At 38.2% G+C, this 12,074-nt stretch overlaps 1 protein-coding gene across 1 annotated transcript in view; it reads right to left on the bottom strand.

Annotated features, from left to right (window-relative positions):
• The window catches only part of Tenm1 (teneurin transmembrane protein 1), a 362,575-nt gene that overhangs the window by 142,913 nt on the left and 207,588 nt on the right, over positions 1-12,074 (bottom strand). The gene's annotated exons all lie outside the window — the stretch shown is intronic.

The following is a 12,074-nucleotide window of genomic DNA, read 5'->3' as shown; positions in this document are numbered from 1 at the left end:
GGATAATCTTGGAGATTGGTCTTTGCCTTCTATTTTGTTTCAGACAGTGCCTGCTTTGTCATGTCTGATTTTCCCAACCACTCTCATGTTAAAATGCTTTAACACTCTCATGTTAATATCCTATTTGTTCTAACAGAAGAACCTACAGTCCTTGAGTTCTAGATTGTGAACTACTGTTGACAAATCAGACAAATCTGGTTCTAAGCCCTGTGTAGCAAGAAGGAAAGATAAAGTAAATGTCTTCATTTCTGTAGTAACAGCTTATTTTAAAATTTATAATTTTTTATTTTATGTGTATCAGTATTTTGCCTACATGTGAGTGTATCACATGAACACAGTGCACACAGAACCCAAAAGAGGGCATTGGATCCTCTGGAACCAGGGTTATAGATAGTTGTGAGCTGCCATGTGACTGCTGGGAACAAGACCATTGTATTGTTATATTTTTGGTTGTGAGCCTAGCTTCTAATGGCTGAGATATCCCTCCAGCCTGTCCTTTGTGCTCTATGAGGGTAGTGAGTGAACTTAAATGCTGAGCCATCTCTCCAGACCCGATGGTAACACTTTAGAAATCTTCATAACATAGTCACTAAGATAAATAGAGGTTATGTTGAAGAGAGTTGTAAAATCTTTCCAACAAACTACTTACAAATTGGAGCCAGGGGCCTGAGGAGAGATCATATAGGGTCAAATCATTTAGATATTGATTGAATATTCCTTCCTGAACCCCAAATATTGTGGTCACTTTTGGGGCATGCATGGATTACTTCTGAACTTGTCAAGGTTCTGTCATTTAACTTTGTTGAGGGCTATGCCACCACAGTGCCTAGCTAGTGCTTGCTGACTCTATTCTGGTAAAACAATTCTACACTCACTCATTTTCTTTGCCTGCATTAACCTAGATATTGTGTCTTCCCACAGTTCTACCAGACTCAATTATTTTGGTTTTTACTTTGTCAAGCCTGGTTGGCATTATTGTCTCATATTTTATGACAGACACAGATCTGTCCCCTCTTTTTTGTTGCTCTTTTATTTTCTGTATGGCTTATATTTATGAAGGATCCAGGGCAGTGAGTGTAAAACTCATAAAAGCTATCATTATTCTGTGCATTTCCCTGGATTCCTTTCTTCCTTCATTCTGTATCTCATTCTGAGGAGACCTGTCTTTTGACTCTTCTGCTCCTTAATATTCCTCATATTTTATGATGCACACAGATTTGTGTGATAACTACTCATCAAAGTCATCATTATTCAAGACATTGTCTACCCATTCTTCTCATTCATTTCAATCTCCATCCTTCATAAATAATGTGCACACACTTATCTTTCAACTCCCCTACTTTTTTATTCCTCATATTTTATGATCCACACCAACTTACAGAATATGATAAAGCTCTATAAAATGATTATTCTTCATTTATCAGTATTGAGCTCTTTTTGTAATGTCTTAGACTTTAAATGCTATAAGATCCCCTGTATATTGCCACATTTGTTCTCATTATTTACACACTACATGTCATTCACTTTTTCACAAGAATAATTCTTAGCTCCTTTTGCCTCAATGTTGTTGTACTTACTCTAATCATTGACCAATACCAGCCATTCAGTGCCAGTGTAAATCATCTAATTTTGGGGACAATATTAAAGTATTCTTTGTAATTTGCATCAACTTTGACTGATATTGCATATAGAAAACTAGGGGAAAATCATCTCAGGCACACTGTGTTTCAAAACAAAAAGTTGTTGAGCCCAGTCTCTCCCTTAGGGTACCCCTTCTGACTGGATTATGCAGTTTAGCTGCCATTTTGTGAACTTCAATTTCCAAACACAATTTGCTTCCTAATTCTAGATATTATGCTTATATCTGCTCCCCTTTTACCGACCCACCAAAGACATTAATTTCTGTACAATTTATGTAACTTGTTTAAGTATTGTTTTTAGCAACCTGTATAACCCATGTATTTTCAAGACTCTGGTTGAGCAGTGAGGTGTACACTGTCATGATGTATCTTTGATAATCTCAATGATATTTTGTGTACATTTGTTTATTCCTATTGTGGTAGCACCCCATTTTGTATCCCAGAGAGTATCCAGATTTTTCCAGTTTTATCTAATATAAACATAACCACTTGACTTGCCTTTGGCATGTTAAACTTGTCATATTAAAATTCCCTTCAGGTTTGGCCTGGTAACACAGGCCTCTAATCCTAGCTACATAGGAGGATGAGGCAGGAATAATGCAAAATACAAGACCTGTTTGGGCTACACATTGAGTTCAAGGTCAGCTTGGTCAATACAGTGTGGTCTTATCACAAAATGAAAAATACTAAATGAGGTGGGGTATGCATCAGTGGTAGCTTGTACAAGGCTCTGGGTTCAATAAGAAGTACCACAGCAAAGCAAAATGAAACAAAATAAAACCCTCAACTATCTTAATCTCAAAACCCAGTCATTTAAGGATCCTTCTTTTTGTCCTGAAACCTTGTCCATTCAATACCATAGACAAATCTTCAGTCTTTAAGGCAGATGATAGAAGACAATGTCTCAACTATACTTATGGTAGCCCAGTGTAATCCTGTGTGTGTGTGTGTGTGTGTGTGTGTGTGTGTGTGTGTGTGTGTGTGTATTCTTTGTGCTTGCATACTCTCAGTGTCAGGAACTGCATGCTTTATGTCTTTTCTGGGGCGGCTTACCTTTGATTTGGAGACATTGGATGAGATACCTTGCTTCCTTAAATCTTTAACAACAGGAACATTTCCTTGCCGTGTTCACTTAGAACAAGGTAACTTGAACTTAGATGGCATGTCCAATGTGACTTTAAAAACACATGTGGGGAGGATCATCCCTCACAAATGTCTCTTTTCCTATTCTCTGGAGGATATAGCCTGCTTCCAAGCTGTCTACCTGCTGTTACTATGCTAAAGCAGCAAGCCCAAGGGAATATTGTTTTTTCACTTTAACTAAATGGTGAATCTTCCAAGTGTTTGGAGTCATATTTGAAGAACATACTTTACTGAGAGCCTTATTTCACTAACAAGCTGCTTGTTAGACAGCTCTGATGCAAAAGGTCTAATTCCTTTTGTATTTGCTATTTTCATGGCACGGTGAAATTATCTCTAGCCTTCAATCAACCCTTGGTTCCATTCTCCTCTGTCCTTGTTTGTTGTCTTTTGTCTTCTCTGTCAAATTTCCAATATTCATTCAAAACCTCTGGCAACAACATTAACCTCAAGAACAGACGTTGGTTTGAACAACAAGGTTAAAAACTAAATTGCTGAAAGAAGATGTAATTTACTGCATTGTATTTCTGATTAAAATCTTTCACAAGAAAAATGAGGTTTAGGGCCAGAGAAGTTACAGCTATTTGCTTTTGTTGCTAACGTGAGCATAAGCAATCCTTGAAGTATAACATTCAAAATCAAGGACCTCTCCAGCTGGGGATGAAGCAGCAGGTGGACAGGTTAGGTGACTTTCCACATAGGAACAGACGAACAAAGTCCTTTCCACAAACTGAACACTGCACAAGAAATAACATTGTGAGGGCCTGGACTGGGAGAGGCCACATTGCTTGTTTGCTCACTAGTGTTTGAATTTTGCCTTGTAAATTCCTGAATTGGTTGTCAGTTTGTTCAAGCCTTCAAGGGGCAGAGATGGACTGTATTATGAAGTGTGCTATGGGCATTCTTTTAACGTGTTATATAGGGGTTAATCATGGCATAAATCCTGCAGTTGGAAACTGTGTCATTCAGGGTAAAATAACGCTTCTGGGGCCTTATTGGAATATAAATACCTCTGAGTGGTTGTAACCAAGATTTCATGATGTTTCCATTATTCATTGCCATCTGAAAATAAATAGGAAGGTCTTCAGGGTGCAATTTGGGATGTCAGTCCTAATGCCTCTGCGGTAATCTTTCTGTCCTACAAGCCAGTGATTCTCAAACTTGGTGGGATGTATACCTCACTCCCCTGGAAGGTGTGCTGAAGGAAAGATTGAACTTAGGCGGGCATGTCTGATTTAGTAGGTCTGATGTGGGACCGGGGAGCTTACAGATTTAACAAGTTCCCAAGTGCTCTTGATCCTGCCTATTTAAACGCCAAACTTCAGGGAAAGTGAGACTTTCACCTAATCAGCCAATTAAGATGTATGAGCTCCCAGGGAAGGTGACAGGGAGCATAAAGCATTAAAAGGCAGGAAAATAAACAAATAATTCAGAATCTTACTACTATGAAATCCTTGGGTTTTAAGTCTTCCACAAAAGCCTCTGGAAAAAGGTTTGCAATCACTGGCATTTGGCAAGTCATGTTGAAATTGTCACCAAAAGATGATGGGTGAACCATCACATGAACTGTGCGGTACCTTCAAAACCAGAGATTGCAAAAGAGAACTATGGTTTAACCCAATTCATCTGTTCCAGATAAGTGCCAATGTTTCCTGAACTATTGTCCTCATTATACAGTGCTCATGCTCATGTTACTGCACTTGTCATAGTCTGCCTGGAATGACAGTTATAGATCGCTTGCTCTTTCCTGTTAGACAGCCACAGTGGGGCAAAGAACTATGTGACTTTCCCCTGTGTCTTTCTGGGTGCCTGGAGTACATCAAGAACAACAAATCAAAATTCAGCTTGATTTTTTTAAAGTCTAAAGTTGTAAGGTGCTTGCATAGTATCCTCATGGCACTGCTTCAAGGATTTCAGAGACTACTTTGAGGTTCCTATGTGACAGATGCCTTACAGTTCATTTGTTAGAAGCCAACATCCTCATCACGGGGATTTTGTTTGATAATTGACTGCTTAAGGGAATTAAACAATATCTGTGCCATTGGGCAAAATGAATGAATAGACCTTCTCAAATGCTTAATTTATGCACACTAACCCCATTATTCATTTATATTTTATCATATAATTATGATTTGATATTTCCTAATTTAAATAACATTTGAGGTTTTTAAAATACAGATTTTTTTTAGTGGGGAGAGCATTTCAATAGAATGCATGATGTTTTTGATATGTTATCTAGGTCAAGGCAGCCTCACAGAATCACTTCATGCTGTAGCCTAAACCTATGTTCATGTTCAAAAAACGTGACTGCAGTGCATGTTCATATGAGAGCCCAATACAATTTCATTAGTTTTTGCTTAAATAGAGCAAGATGATTTACTCCTACTCCATTGGTTGCTAGCCCAAATAAATAATACTTACCAAGTGGGTAACATTAAAAGCGGCTGGGAGTATTGCCCATCAACATTCTAGGGCAGTGGGAAAGGTGGTGCTATTGAAAATGCAGATAGCTTTTTAAGCAGAATTATTTTCCTCATGGCTAGTGATGTTTCAAGTAAAACAAAATGGGGGCACTCACCCGGAGGTAGGGTGGCTATTTTCCCATCTGCCCTGGTAATTGCTTGTCAAAAGTAGGCTTGCTCTGGATGCCTGAGATCCCCAAAGTAATGGGAAAAAGATCAAGTGTTTTGAAGCAATACGAAAACTGACGACACAGTTACATTTTCAGGACTGTGTAAGTGCCAGTTTGCTTCATTTAGACACATGCTTATTTTTGTCTGGAGTTGGAATCCTGAAATATTTGTCCTATAAGCCCTTGCAGCAAGTCTTGAATAGTTCTGAAATGCCCTTATTTTATATAGTTTTAGTTTGGTTGCATTTTGCTTATTTTAAACAGTACTCAAATGGCCTATCTTTGTAATCAGTCTTACAAGGTTTTGTTAACCTCATTAACCTCTCCGTCATTCTCTGTGGACCTGACTTTCATATAATAGATAGTCATTAAATATAGGGCAGGCCCTTCTTGTTGATCATCTCCTGAGCATGGGTTCTTTTTCTGCTGTAAGGAGAAAAAGCATGGCCTAGCTGTAGGCACTGCTATTCTTTAGCTCTGGCTCCCTAGTAATCGTCACTGCAAATTTTCCTAAGAGGCAAAATTATTCTTGGCTTCATTTAGCGATTTTGTAAAAATGGCAAGCACACTTCTTTCTTGTCTTCTTCCCTACAACCTGACAGAATTTTTAGAACAACAGTATTGCCCAGGAAAGTGATGACTCTTTTAGATGAACCTTTCAAATTATTTGCTTATATGGTCTGCTACTAAATATGCATTTTATATAAATAAAACACTAAGCACTTACCATGAGGCAAGTACTACGTCAGAGATTTTCTTAATCTCATTTCATTTACTAAACATTTAAATTTAAGAAGTTTTGACTTTCAAGTTTATTATAAAAATGAAGGAAACCAGCCGGGCGTTGGTGGCGCATGCCTTTAATCCCAGCACTCGGGAGGCAGAGGCAGGCGATCTCTGTGAGTTCGAGGCCCAGCCTGGTCTCCAGAGCGAGTGTCAGGATAGGCTCCAAAGCTACACAGAGAAACCCTGTCTCGAAAAAAACAAAAAAAAAAAAAAAAAAAAAAGAAGAAGAAGAAGAAGAAGAAAACCACTCATTGTGGTGGCGCACACCTTTTAATCCCAGAACTTTGGAGGCAGAGACAGGTGCAAGTCTGTGAGTTTGAAGCCACCTGGTCTAGAATAAAAAACAAACTCATTGTAATACATAGACAGTGATAGAACAGTGGCAGCATCTTGATTTGGATTCAAAAGAGCCTTAGCTGGAGCACAGATTTTTTCTGAGTGAAGGTGTAAGTAATGTGGCTTGAAAATGAAAGTACTCGCCTATGCAAGCAGTATAGTCCTCAGGAAACCATTACCAGCATAACTAAAGCAACTGCTGATCACTTTCCATGTGTGCTTCATGTGTCCTTTAACTGCTTATTCATCTTACCTGCCCAGCTACAGAATATTATTTCACTGACTACCCTCTCTAAGGACAAACTAATTGACATTATTGAGTCAGCTAGAGAGTGATCCAAAGCTTATAGTCGGATTCAGACAGAGTCATAAAGATTTGAGCCTTTGGTTTTCAATCGGATAAAATACAAGAAAATATTTTTTTGTGCTCAGATGAGTTGTAGAGTTACTGATATCCCTAATTGAAAAATTTAAGTACCTCAGAACATTTGAGCTTTAGATTTTCATAATAATCAGTTAAATACCATTTTGAGAGCTGCTCTGATTTCTTTTCATTCTTCCTTGTCCAAGAGCACTCGCAAAGAAGTGAAACTCGCACATTATTTTTTTTTCTATTTAGTACTTTTAGGTGTTGACTGCTGATTTCAGTAGCTAGTCAGCACTATAAATCTGGAAGCCTTCAGCACTTTATAATTCTTTAAATGTGTCTTGAACATGTGTTTCCTTTTTGAAAATCAGGAGATCCTGCCTCTGCATTCGTAACACCTTCCACACAAATGAGATCAAAGTGCTTTATTAGCAACCATCCACAACCTGACTTCCCACTTAGAACAACAACTGCAAAGGAGATAAACAAATGAGGCCACCCAGGAAAATGAAGACCAAAAGACAGATTTACAAGGACCTACACCCCAGCACAAGCATACTTAGAGATCTTTTCCAGATGTGGGGAGGTCATATGTAGTGCCTTGTTTTAAAATTAAGAAATGAGGGCCAACAGATGGTAAATTTGAAGATGCCAATACCCTGTGTTCTTAGTCTTCTCAGTTTATTCAGAAATTATTGACTTGTGTGTTTATTAAACACTACTTGCATACACGGTCTGATGCTTTTTGTGTTCCTAGGTTAAAAATACATAAAAACTTGCAATTAACAAATAGAGTCCTTTCACAAGTAGATTCATTAAATAGTTAAAACATATAGATTCAAATTTGCACTTCAGCAAAATTACAAATAACTATTTTGTGGACATTTTGGGAGCTAATTACTTATGAAATCTTAAAACTGAATGGTAATTCTGTTTTTGCTTGAATACTGCAATAGCATTGTATTTCATTAAAAATCTCTAAAAAACTGGCTTTTGTTATCTCTTCTTTTTTAAACAACTCTAAATCAGTAAATGTTTGCTACCTATTGGATTCCTTTTAAGTTCAACTAATTGATGAAGGCTGGCTATAGTTTTCCTTCTTTCATGATTAGATGGTCTAGGGTTACAGTTTATATTCTCTCTGTAAAGCCTATTCAGTTTGTATGAGGAATTCCGATTTTTCTCAGTGTGCTCCTGGGCAGGACTCCTAAGCATTTATCAGTAAAACCTTGTATTATAACTGCTAGACAGTAATTCCTTGAGATAGTTTTCTTTTACCTTCTCATTGCATGTAATGTCACAGAATCGTCCTTGAATGGCACCTAAAAGTTAATAGCAGGCCCAGCTTGTGTGAAAATCCATTGTATAAGAGTCCAGGTGGTAAGAAATATTCATGTCCAAATCATCTGGCATACAGATGGGCACTGTGAAGGCTCTGATCTAGTGTTAACTCCTTAGGGATGCTGCTCTAGACCGCTCTGTCAAAAGTGATCATTCTCGGTCCCTGACTTTTTTTTTCATAAATCTCACTTGACAGTACTTATTCCTTCCTAAATTTCCTTTTTTCATTATAGCCTGTGTTCCTTGCTATGCTGAAGAGATATTGTCCCCTATAGCCTAGAGCCTAGAAGAGTGTCTACTACTGGATTAACAAATGAACCATGTAAATGTTGTAATGTTCATAAATCGTAACTGAAATGGTAATCAATCTTCTGAAATTCAGGTTACCTTGAAAGAAACTGTAGGATCTATCATGATAAAATGACTCCGAAGTGTAGTTATTGGGATTTTTTATTATGGGAAATGAGATATTTTTTCATGATTGATTTTTTTCTTTGAATTCATTTACTTAGTACAAAAACTTTTAGTTGTAGTAAAATTTAGAGCCCTAAACACCAAAGGATGAAATTCCTTGTGTATAAGTAAGCCATTGTAGGTTTAAATATTCATTGTATTTTTCTTGAAAAATGGTTTCTTGGGTGTGTCAATTTTAACAGTTCTTTGTGTTCAGCAGGACCAATTAGTCCTATCTCTGGGTTATTGTGAAAACCTGTTGGTTACTCTCATTTCTCATATGGCTTTAATGACTTTGTCATATCTGCTACGATATGACAAAGAATTTGAATCTGAGAACACTGAGTTAATGAACAATAGGTTCTTTGAAAAACCTAATATTCCATATCCACTAAACTTACTGCAATGCATAATTATTTTAAATAAGTATGTATTTATTTGATACTTTGGGCAGAGGCAAGGATAAAATATGGGGATTTTTAATATGCTAGTAAATGACACTGTTACAGATCTATATTTACAGATCATCAGTTCTTATTTTTAAATGGAACATAGTATTGTTATATATTTGTGAGATACAACATGATAAATATATGCTATTATACATAACATATATAATATGTGTATATATAATGTGTAATAATTAAATCTTGGTACTTGACCACTTCTGCCTCTAGAATACAAACTCTATGATTGAAAAGACTGTGTTACACTACCAGAGGAGCTAGGAAATGAGGAGGACCCCAAGAGAAGATTGCATAGTCCCTCGATGAAGGGGATGGAAACAAGAACCCCTGACCAAAGTGGGATCCCTGGGGCAGGGAGAGGAAGGAGAGCCTTCATCCTGTTGCTGTTACAAGCAGAAACAGACACCTACACTGAACCACACTACTGAAATTCAGTTGTGGAGAGTGAGGAGGGATGAGCAAAGGAGCCAAGATGGGGCTGGAGAGATCTGCAGAAACAGTGGATCTGACCTACTGATAGCATGGAGACACTTGTCATAAAGCTGGGGAAACAGCATTGGACCAAATCAAGCCCTCTTAATGTGGGTGCCAGCTAGGAGGCCAAGACAGTCTATGGGACCTCTAATGGTGGAGCCAGTCTTTATCCCTAGAGCACAATGGACTTTGGGGGTCCATTCCCTATGGAGGGATTCTATTGCAGCCCAGGTGCAGCAAGGAGGGCCTAGGCCCTCCCCCAAATGATCTGACAGACTTTGAACGTCCCTGGTGGGAGGCCTCATTATCCCTGGGGAGGAGTGGGGGGAATTGGGGGGGTTGGTTGGGAACATGGGAGGATGGCAGGGTGAGGGAATGGGGGGGTATGGATATGTAAATATGAGTAGTAATTAAAGAATAAAAATATTTTATGGAAAAAGAAAAGAAAAGACTGTGTTATTTATGTTTATGTCCATCTATACAATTTTTGGTGCAGAGTAGTCTCTCAAGAAGTATTTGTATGACAGTTTATGCTGGAGAAGATGTGGAGAAAGGTGAACACCTCTCCATTGCTGGTGGGAATGCAAACTTTTACAGCCACAATGGAAATCAGTATGGCTATTTCTCAGAAAATTAGGGATCAATATACCTCAAGCCCCTGCAATACTACTGTTGGGCATAGAGCTGAAGGAGGCACATTCACACCACAAGTACATTTGCTCAACTGTGTTCATTGCAACATTATTTGTAATAGCCATATCTTTGAAACAGCCTAGATGCCCCTCAACTGAAGAATAGATAAAGAAAATGTGGTACAGTTACACAATGGAGTAATACTGAGCAGTAAGAAACAATGGCATCCTAAAATTCACAGGCAAATGGACAGAACTAGAACAAAACATCCTGGGTGAGGTTACCTAAAACAAGAAAGACAAATGTAGTATGTACTCACTCATAAGTGATACCAGGCATAAAGAAAAAGAGACCCAGCCTACAATCCACAACCCCAGAGAAGCTAGAACCCTCTTACAGAAACAGATGGAAGCAGATGCAGAAATTTACAACTAACCATTGGGCCAAGCTCCTGGAGTATAACTGAAGAGAGGAAGGAGTTAATATGAACAACTGAGTCAAGACCACGATGGAGAAACCCACAGAATCTGCTGACCTGAGCTAGTGACAGATCACTTACTCAGGTCTGACAAAGGGGGAACCTGCATAAGACCAAACTAGACTCCCTTAATATAGGTGACAATGGAGCATCTGGGACAATATGTGAGGCCACTGGCAGTGGGTCCAAGATCTAACACTAATGCAGAAACTGACTTAGTGGAGCTCATTCCATATGGAGAGATACTTTGCTCAGCCTAGACACAGGTATGTGGGGGGTGGAGAGGTGCCTTGGTCCTGCCTCAATGAGAAGATGGGAAGGAGTTAGTAGACTTCTGAGGGGAGGCCTTACTGTCTCTGAGGAGCAGAGGTAGGGGAGGGAGTGGGGTGTGGGAGAAGAGAAGGGAGGGGGACCTGCGATTGTAATGTAAAAAATAAATTAAAAAAGAAGTATTTGTAGGAGGAATGATTGAATACAAACCTATGTCAGTCTTAAAAAATGAATAAACATTAGGGCATTGCATTGTGTTAAGAATGTCAGAGGAATATGATACCATTGCCATGTCCTTCTGAAGAAGAGTGAAGTTGTAAGTTACTTTGCAAATGCTAGTTTTCACAAAATACATACTTAAAAATGAGTACATGCCAAATGTGGTTACTGTTAGGTTCCAGTCTTCTTTCAGAGTCGGCAACTTCACTAACAGTCTTCTCTTCCTGCAACCTTCCTTTAACCTCAGTTTTCAGTCAATAACTTATTTTGCCACGAATAGAATTTCAAATGGCATATATCTTTAATTCAGCAAGTGCAGAAAAGCATGTTTTATTAAATAAGTTATGGTAAGTAATTATTGCTATTACCAGGTATCATGACTAATTAAGATTTTATTATTGAATGGGATACAGTATAAGAGGAAGACAGCTTGGGTAAGAAAAGTATACAGCAGTTTCCTGCTTAAAGATGTTAAATTCTTTGGGGGCACCTCTTTTTGTTTTCTAGTGCGTCAGAAAAAATAATGCACGCTAAAGTGAAAAGTTAATAGCAGTATTCCTATGGACTACTTGATGTTGTTCTTTATTTTCTAGCATTTTTTCCCTTGGTACTAAATCTTGATTATCTAGCCCACTGAAGGTAGAAAGAATTATTGATGCTTATATAGAGTTATGAATGATGTCAATTATTGGCAGGCTGTGACAGTGGTAGAAGATATTATAAGATAAAAATGAGTGATTACTTTGGTACCACTACATAATCACTTCATCTTTTATGAGTTTTGCTTCTGTGCTGTTTGGAGATTTGGAATCTCACCTTTAGGCTGGTTTTACATTCG

The sequence above is a fragment of the Cricetulus griseus genome, chromosome X, assembly GCF_003668045.3.
Source record: "Cricetulus griseus strain 17A/GY chromosome X, alternate assembly CriGri-PICRH-1.0, whole genome shotgun sequence".
NCBI classification, from domain to species: Eukaryota; Metazoa; Chordata; class Mammalia; order Rodentia; family Cricetidae; genus Cricetulus; species Cricetulus griseus.
This window is presented reverse-complemented; position numbering and strand designations above follow the sequence as displayed.